The sequence below is a fragment of the Carassius gibelio genome, chromosome B4 (assembly GCF_023724105.1).
Source record: "Carassius gibelio isolate Cgi1373 ecotype wild population from Czech Republic chromosome B4, carGib1.2-hapl.c, whole genome shotgun sequence".
In the NCBI taxonomy this organism is placed as follows: domain Eukaryota; kingdom Metazoa; phylum Chordata; class Actinopteri; order Cypriniformes; family Cyprinidae; genus Carassius; species Carassius gibelio.
The window spans coordinates 9,014,611-9,024,037 of NC_068399.1; the positions used below are offsets into that span (position 1 = coordinate 9,014,611).

General features: G+C 34.8%; 1 long non-coding RNA gene across 1 annotated transcript; it reads left to right on the forward strand.

Annotated features, from left to right (window-relative positions):
• The first annotated feature begins 445 nt into the window (after window positions 1-445).
• On the forward strand, window positions 446-3,176 carry LOC127956424 (uncharacterized). Its single transcript, XR_008153562.1, has 4 exons — window positions 446-531; window positions 1,433-1,498; window positions 1,579-1,751; window positions 3,031-3,176. It is a non-coding gene; the product is annotated as an uncharacterized LOC127956424 (long non-coding RNA).
• The last annotated feature ends 6,251 nt before the right edge of the window (window positions 3,177-9,427 follow it).

Consider the following 9,427-nt stretch of genomic DNA (forward strand, 5'->3'; position numbering starts at 1 on the left):
GCCGGATTAAGACCTCACTGGGCCCTGTAGCAGCACTGTTAGACTTTTCTGTAATTTCTACAGTTATTTACCATTTATCAACCAGTATAATACTGTAAATTCTCTTTACAGTTCATAACTGTAATTCTCTTTGCATCATGGGAATTTTCTGTGACATTAAACACCAAATACAGTGATTTGCTGTATTTTTTAAAAATAAAGTATAATACTGTATTTACCACAGCGGACTATTTGGCGCTATTTGGATCGTCAGGATTTGCTTTACGATTTAGATTAGGAACCATCAAGTGCAGGGTTGAAGTTTTGCCCGAGGAGAGTGATCAGCTGACGATGCCGGAGAACATAATAAGAGCTGCGTCCAAGGAAAGACACCTTGCGAATATTTTTTCATCCCCGTGAGTAAGGAAGAGGAAGAACAGCATACAAGCAAGGGAAGTTAACGTTAAATATGTGTGTGACTGCGTGTGCCCGCGGTTGTCCGCACCCCAATTTTATAGGTTAACATTTGTCAGCATTGGCACTAAAAATGAGGTAACGTTAAACCTAACGTTTTATATATATATAAAAAAAAACGTTGTGAGTTGAATTTATTGAATTAACCCCGCTAACAACACGGAACAGTTACGTCGTGTTTTAGCAGGGAAGTTGATTAAAATCATGATTTTTTTAATCGAGAATAGCAGCTTATTAAAACGGAGTTAGTAAATTGACGTTGGCCTAACACAGTTGCGAAATAGCATAGTTTTTTTATATATATATTTTATTTTATTTAAACTGTCGTTTTTTGTCATTTTTGACATTTGGGTCGACTGGGTGCTTTACGAATTAGATTAGGAACTAGCAGTGAGTGCAGTCGCAAGTTTTGCTCGAGGCCAGAGCTCACGGTTCTGGAGACTTTAACGGTTTCTTCTGAGGTAAACCAAACGTTTTAATTAAAAAAAGACTTTGTGGGTTTATTGAATTACCGATTAAAAGCATTTTTTATCGAGCACAGTTAAGCTTAACGTTACATTAAGACGAAGTTAGTTAGTAAATAACGTTGGCCTCTAACTTAGTTGAGTAATAGCATCATGTTTTTTTCCATTTAAACGGTGTTTTTATATTTTTCCTCATTTTTGACATTTGGGTCGACAGTGTGCTTTAAGAATTTGATTAGGAACTAGCAGCGCAGCGCAGTGCAGAGGCCAGAGCTCACGGTTCTGGATTCCGTTAACGGTTTCTTTTCAGCATTGGGGCTAAAAACTAAAAGTTAACGTTAAAAAAAAAAAGTAAAGACGAGTGTATTGAATTAGGATTAAAAACTTTTCGAGCAAAGTTAATCTTTCATTTAAGAAGAATTAAGCCTAGTCTATTGTGAAATACATGAAATGTTATTTTTAAGCTGCATTTTAAACATGCAGTAATAATAGGTCTTTTTATGTTTTAAAAACAGCTACAACAAAGGCATCCATCGAGAAAGACATGAGCCTTCCAGCCACACCAAGACTCATAATGCTTGGTAAGAGAAGGTTTTGAGCAATGTTAGTGTACTTCAATGAGTGTTTGCCTTTTAAACATTTGTAATTTTTTTTTTTTTAGGGAACAATTTCTCTCTTCCACAAAGTGGATGGTAAGCATTGAGGGAAAGGTGGCCTATGTTTTGGATGAGCACCTGGGATGTGCAGATGCCTTTCTGTATTCTTCATCTTCTTCTACGTTTTCAACATTGAATACCAGGAGACTGCCTGTGCAACACTGGAACTCATAAAACAGTAAGTACATCTTCATTTCTCCACACTTTGTTTTGTTCTGTTAATTCAAAGTTTAACATGTTTAGTTGTCTGTTTAACTAAATCACAAAATTATATAGGTTTTTACTTTCTTGTAGCTGTAACTAGCCAGGTACCATTATATTTCATCTGCCAAAATAAACTACAAATTAAAAAATTCTAGAAGATAAAATTATCTTGAGGAATTTAAGTCCTGGACAAACAACATTTTTGGATTGTTTTGGCAGATAAATATAATTTATGAAAACACATTAGAATGATGGCCTGTCATTTTACGTAACTATGCAGGATTAATAACTAATATGGAAACAAGATTTACTAACCAGTAAGTAATAGTAAAGTAGGACTGGGATATTTTTTATTAGGTAATCAGTAATTTCTGAATGAGATTGGCCTCATTAAATACTAATAATTATGAAATACCTTTTTACTAAGTTAATTACTAATCACAACCTTACTGTGTCTTAGAAGTTATCACTTTTCTTTTTTTTTACACTGAATATGGACCAGTGGTTTTGTCTCAGACAAAGGTTAATGTTGTGATTAGTAATTAACTTAGTAGAAAGGTATTTCATAATTATTAGTATTTAATGAGGCCAATCTCATTCAGTAATTATTGATTACCTAATAAAAATATCCCAGTCCTACATTTAAAATTATGTAATGATTAGTTATTCTTTTTTCCATGTAAGTTATTGTTAGTAGCTGTAGTGATACTGTAGAACTACTCATTTGTCCTGCTTTACTTCCTGCATTTACCTAGAAAAGGCAGTTCACTCAATAAAAATGAAAATTCAGCCATCATTTAGTAGCCCTCAAGTTGTTCTAAACCTGTATAAATGTATTTGTTCCGCTGAACGCAAAATATTATATTTTGAATAATGTTTTTAACCAAACAGCTTTGAGGCACAATTCACTTCTATAGTAGGGAAAAAACGATGGAAGTAAATGGTGCCCCAAAATGAAATAAATGATGACAGAGTTTATTTTTTGGGTGAACTATCTGTTTAATGAAGAACCATTATTCTAAAGTGTTACCAAAAACATTTAAAGCAAAGGCACTGAGGGATAAGAAATCTAAAATGCCTTTTTTTGCTCATGGCTTAAGAAATACAGCACACTGACTCCAAAAATATTTAAGCCTGTTTTTAAGATTCTTTTCTACTTTAATTGTATAGTAAAATTAATTTTCATTTAAATTTTATTTATATTAAGAATTTGATGTTTTTTTTTTCTTACATTCATTGTTTCTTACTTAAAGGTTTTTCTTGAGGATAAACCCAGAGGAGGGAACAAAATGCACCGCCAAAACCGGAGTGAGTCGGAAGACAGGGGAAGTTGTGAAGAGAAAGACAACAGTAATAAACAACAGTGTCATCCTTTCTTCACCACCTAATGGAGTTTGAGTGGAAAAACTCGGACTAGGTGAGATGCTTCTTAACAGGACATCTACTGTATACAGACACTTTTCAATTTGAAGATACTAATGCAGTTTACTTTTAATTCGTCCTGCAATAATGGTTACAATGTTGTTTTTGATTAAATTGAATTGAGGTGATTTGATGATTTTGGAGGATGTAGTTTGTGCTGCTTCTATTATGTACTGACAGTTTTCTATTTAATGATCTATTCTGTTAAGCTAAATAACCGAAACACCTCTCTGTAATATGGAATCAGGTTCAGCATCACTACAAAGAACATTCTTCAAAATATTCATAGCATTGAATCACCACCTCCCTAAAATAGTTTCAACAATCTTCATGATGGCATTGCAGGACTGGATTAAACAGCATTTGTTTTGTTAGTTTACCTCAAAGTGTTAACCAAGTGTATAAAATACTGTTTAACCATATGATGAAATGTAATAGGATTCATTTTTAGGATTTTTAAAATTTACATTCTATCTGTGTAAATGTGCACATTTTATGACTAACTTTGTCATTCTTACCTAGAGGGACTTCTGACAGATTCCTGCCATAATGAAGAATATTCCTGGTTGTTTCAAGTCATCAAATGTGCCAGGTTTATTGACTTCCAAAGAAGATGAAAAACTTGAGTACTTATCTACTTTCACAATTTATTGGCTTTGGACATTTAGGTTTTAGTCATGTATTTTACACCAAATTTACAGTATTTTTAAGTGACGTATTTCTCATGTATTTTCCTATGAATTTAATACTTTAATGCACATTCAATAATATGTTATTTTGTCAATTCTTTAATTTATTCCTTGTTAATGGATGTAAATGTTAAATCCAGTATACAGACAAAGGACAAAAAAATGTTGCACTGTCCCAGCATTGTATCTTTAACGACAGTTCTTTATGCATAGTCCAGATACTTTGTTTTAAAAACAATTTTCTGCAGTGTTTTTGCCATTGAATGCACTCTAATTGCTTTTATACATGTAAATTCATGCTCTATTTTTTCTTTTTTTTTCTTTTTTTGAAAATAAGATATGAATTGAGAAAGTTTTAAAATGAACTTTCACACATTTACATTTTTCAAGTTTAAGTATTTGCAATGCTTGTTTCATAATTTCATGTTTCATAATAATTGTGTCTTTTTGGACTAAATGTCAGGACTTGTGTATGATAAAAATTATAAAAGTGTAATTTTAATTTAGTAAGAATTAATGATTGATTAGGATTAATGTACTGTTAACCAAGGTGTTTTTACAGTAATGGTAATAATACTGTATTATATGATTACAGTAACATGTAGTTACTGTAAAACATGATTACAGTAACATGTAGTTACTGTAAAACTAAAATGCAGTTCTTGTACTGTAAATCTCAAATCTCAACAGTGTTGCCAGTAAGTTACTGTAAAAAACCCTTGAAAAGTCTAACAGTGTGCTATTCAGTGTCACTGAATGTCTATTCAAGTCAAGTGTATATACTGTATATATATGGGTCAAAGACAAAAAAGTGTTTAAGCATAAAAAAGTGCAATAGTTTTCTGTTTTATTTAATTGCAATTTTGTTTTAGTTTTTCTGAGCAAAAAATAAATATCATACATTTTCCCCTGATTTACAGAAGACACCCAGTAAAATGTCATTCAGTGCAGGGACGTGCACAGACATTTTGAGGGGCAGGGGCTCAAGTGAAATAAAGGGCACTTCTCATAAAAGTATATATATCAACGCAACACTGACTTCCTGTTAAAAAATTAATAAAAAAAGTTAATTAATTTTATCTTCCTTAAACTCTAATTTTTAAAAGATGTCTACAAAATAATCAGTTCACACAGAAACCATGGTCTCCTTAGTATTCACTAGGTTTATAGAGCAGCAAAGGAAACATCCCACAATGTGCATGTTTTGAAAACATTTTCTATGCTACTAGTTTCAAGTATATATTTAGAATAACCAAAAAAACTGCATCAAGCAGAGGGGTGTGTTTTACTAATAATTTGTTTATTTTTTTGCACAAGGCACTACATCATTTGAATTATTTTGGTGTTATCAGAACACATAACACTTTTAAATCCACACAAATATTCACTCTAAACTGAAGAGGGTTGTTGCTGCTATTTTGTTAACTTTGCATTATGCTGCCTGCCTGGCCCTGCACTGCAAGCATGATTCAAATTAATTGTTTAAATACTTTTTGTTTCACAAGCAAAATAACTTTTTAGCTTCACACAACGAAGCATCAGAATACTGAATTGCCTTAATGTTTTAATCAAATACATTAATATTATTATTTCTATGCATGTACACATACACAATAACTGATGGTGACTGACAAGGACTTAGTTTCACGTTTGAGGGAGGACTGTATCATCACCATCATCAAATAAAACCTTCAAAATCCACATTTAGATGGAGTTTGTTTTAAACCACACTCAAAACATATTCTGTGGCTTAGTAAATATTTAACTTAATAAAGTCTCTGAAAATCTTACTTGATTGTTTGAATTAAACTTACCAAAATAATTGAGTAAAAATTAAATAAAATGAAATAAAAGCCAATGTCATGTATGTATTTGTGGTTGTATGGAATACTATTTTATAAAGGTTTAGAGGAAATAAAAAAAAGTTCATAAATAAAAAGTTAATTTATAAATATTGTTATTTTTAATGTTTAATGTAAACTTATTTCTACTCAGTTTTATTTATTAATGTACAGATGCAGTTACTCAGATTTACTACATTTTTTAGAGTGTAGATTATCCTCCATCTGTTTGCATCTGTAGATTTCTTCTAGATTCACCAATTTAGATTTCTAAATTTCAGGGGGAAAGACTCTTGATGTAAGTCATTAACTAACTGGGGCCGTTCTTATTTTATTAACTTATTTTATTACATGGCTTGGTTGATCTCCAATGTAGAATGTGCGGAGTATAACAGACCGTTGCCATGAAAAACAGAGCGTTGCTATGGACTCACAGGATTCTAACCGTAGAGACGGAGCGTACTATTTTCTTTAGCGGAAGCAATACACTCGGGTTTAAATCAATAAACTCCCTTTTAATATTTTGTGTCAAATTATTTATTTATTTGGTAGGTAGCCATGTAATAAGCAGGAGGATAGAGTGAATATTTGTGTTGATTTAAAAGTGTTATGTGTTCTGATAACACCAAAATAATTCAAATGATGTAGTGCCTTGTGCAAAAAAATAAACAAATTATTAGTAAAACACACCCCTCTGCTTGATGCAGTTTTCTTGGTTATTCTAAATATATACTTGAAACTAGTAGCATAGAAAATGTTTTCAAAACATGCACATTGTGGGATGGTTTCCTTTGCTGCTCTATAAACCTAGTGAATACTAAGGAGACCATGGTTTCTGTGTGAACTGATCATTTTGTAGACATCTTTTGAAAATTAGAGTTTGAGGAAGATAAAATTAATTAACTTTTTTTATTATTTTTTTTTTAAAAGGAAGTCAGTGTTGCGTTAATATATATACTTTTATGAGAAGTGCCCTTACAGCAGTCTATGGGACAGTCACAAGCCTTCTGGTTTTCATCCAAAATATCTTGAATTGTGTTCCAAAAATGAACAAAGCTTTGACGGGTTTTGAAACAACATGGGGTAATAATGACAAAAGTTTCATTTTGGGGTGGAGTATACCTTTAAGTATCTGATTCTGGAATCGTAATCGTAATTGCGTATTTGTGTGTAAATGCAATTCATAAATTCCTGGTGCCTATAAAGAAGCCTACTAGTGGCTCCAGCAGCAGTGACCATGGAGTGGCTGCTGTTGCTTTACAAACTCCATCTTCCCCAGCTCCTGCTTCAGAAACAAGTCCAACTCCTTCCACCTCTGTACCCCAAAATCACGCTCCATGTGGAAGAGAAACTCTGGACCTAAATTCAAATACACCATCTTAGCCAATAATAAAAAGCTACCCTTAATGTACATTTGGCTCCATATGGCGGGCATTTAATGCTGGATGGTACTGCTTGCAACCGTGGCTGGAATTGGAATTTTACCCTGTATCTTGTTCGGTGTCGCTTATAAGACAGATGTCATTTTTACCTTGCATGGTTACATACCAATTGAAAAGCACTCCAAAGTACTGGAATGCAACAGGGGTTTGCAGAAGCATGCATCCAGCCAATGTCATCTGCAGGCTATGGCAACATAGGTCCAAATTAAAGTGTAGGGAGGCATCTCTGGAGAGACTATAGACTACATGGATGTTGGCATAACACAGATTGGAAAAGAACAGGTATTATGTGAAAAGCATTGGAGATGTGGTTAAATTTCTCTTTATCAATGAACAAGGGCTGCGTGGAACAACAGAAACCACATCAAAAAATAATACATCTGCAGGCCTCTTTTTTAACTTGTTTGAACGTACTTTAGAAAAGGATGCATTTCTAGCCAATATAGTATGGTATACCAAGTATACTTCCAAGGACATTCAGAATGAAATAATTGAAACACTGGCTGAAATAGTACTTTCAGATATTTAGCACAGACACACATGCTGACAAGTGTAATGTGTAAAATGTGTCTGTGATGATTAGGTTTGTCAGAGAATTTCTTCCCAGAGGAGCATTTAATTGGGTGGCTTGACTTGCATCAACTAGATGCTGAATACATTTCCACTCAATAACTGAGACACCTCTCTGCTGCTGGCTCCAGTGGTGACAACATAGTTAGTCAGTGCTATGATGGTGCCTCAATGATGAGTGGGGTATGAGGCAGTGTGCAAGCCCTGCTGCAAAACACGCTTGGTTGGCATATAACTTACATTCATTGTTATAACCACCAGCTTTATTTAGTCATTGTGCATGCCATCCATTGTGATCCATGTGTGATTTTTTTTACTTTGCCAATTCCCTATATAACTTTTTCCATCACCACTAAGAAGTATGATGCTCCTTAAGACAATTACTGGAAATTTGATGAACAAGCCATTATGACATTACAAAGTTCATAGTTGAGAATGAAGATGTTCTTCTCAGCATTCTTTCAAATATTGCAGAGCATGATTTTGCCACCACTGACCTGAGCACTGAGGCAGCAGGCATTTTAATCCAAATCAAAAGGCACAATTTTTTAAAAAAAAAAGGTACATTTCTAGTCTCGGTGCTTGGAGTCCTGAAACCAGTCAATGCTATTCTCCAGTCTCAGACAGTGGAGGTGTGTAAAGCTGGCGAGGTTGTCAATGCGTCCTTGGAGTCCCTGAAGGCAATTAGCAGAGATGAGTTTTAGACATGTGGTGATGACATACATCCTTCCAAGAGAAGAGGAGCACTGTATAAACAACTAGATGACAGTGTTGTGTTGTCCACATGAAAATCCTACAATACCCCGCAGTAACTCTTGGAAGTGGTCCTTGCTTTCCATTCTTGACATGGCCATCGTTAAAATAGAAAAAAAAACATTGACTTGATGAAAGCAGTATAGTAGTAGTAGTAGTAGCCCTTTATTGTCACTAGTCACAAGTACCAGCGAAATTAGCCATCAACCTGTCCATACATACATACATACAATATGACAGTGGGGTAGACAGGACAGGAAGACGGGGTATTTGAGGAAGAAATACAGCATAACATTAGGGAAGTGAGGAGAAAAAAACCAACACCCAGACTATGCTCCTTATGGCACAGTATGAGAACAGGAAAAACACCTCAGCACAAAAAGCACATAATCAATACACCATAGACACACGACTTTGCAACTGGGTATGGAACTTGGGGTGGTTGAGGTAATCCAGCGCAGGCAAACAGCCATCCGGTCCAGCAGCTTGAAAGCGCCGGTCACAGACCCGCCTGCCAGACTGGCGGAACAAAGCGGCGAAGGCGGGGGATCGGGGTTGGTAGGGTGAATGCATATCTGTATATGTATAAGAGTTAGTGTATTTGTAGGCCTGGAGAGTTGAGACTCTCTCTAGATGCCTCAGTCCGCAGATTTTACAGCGTCACAGCAAGTTGCCATGGAGACGTCCTTGGTCAGGTCCTAGACAGAGTCAACAATCAGCAGGTGTCTGTGGGAGAGGGTGGAGGAATGCAAGAGAAGTCAAGCTGCCCTGCTCGCCTGGGAGATTTTTGTCATCCAGCCAAGGCTGGTAAAGAAAGCCAAAAGAAGATAAGATACCAGTTGTTTGGTCTAGTAGCCGCATTTCTGTTCACGGTCACTATGATTGTTCATTGTCCATTGGTCTCCAAATTCCCCAATTTCTTTTCCAAATCCG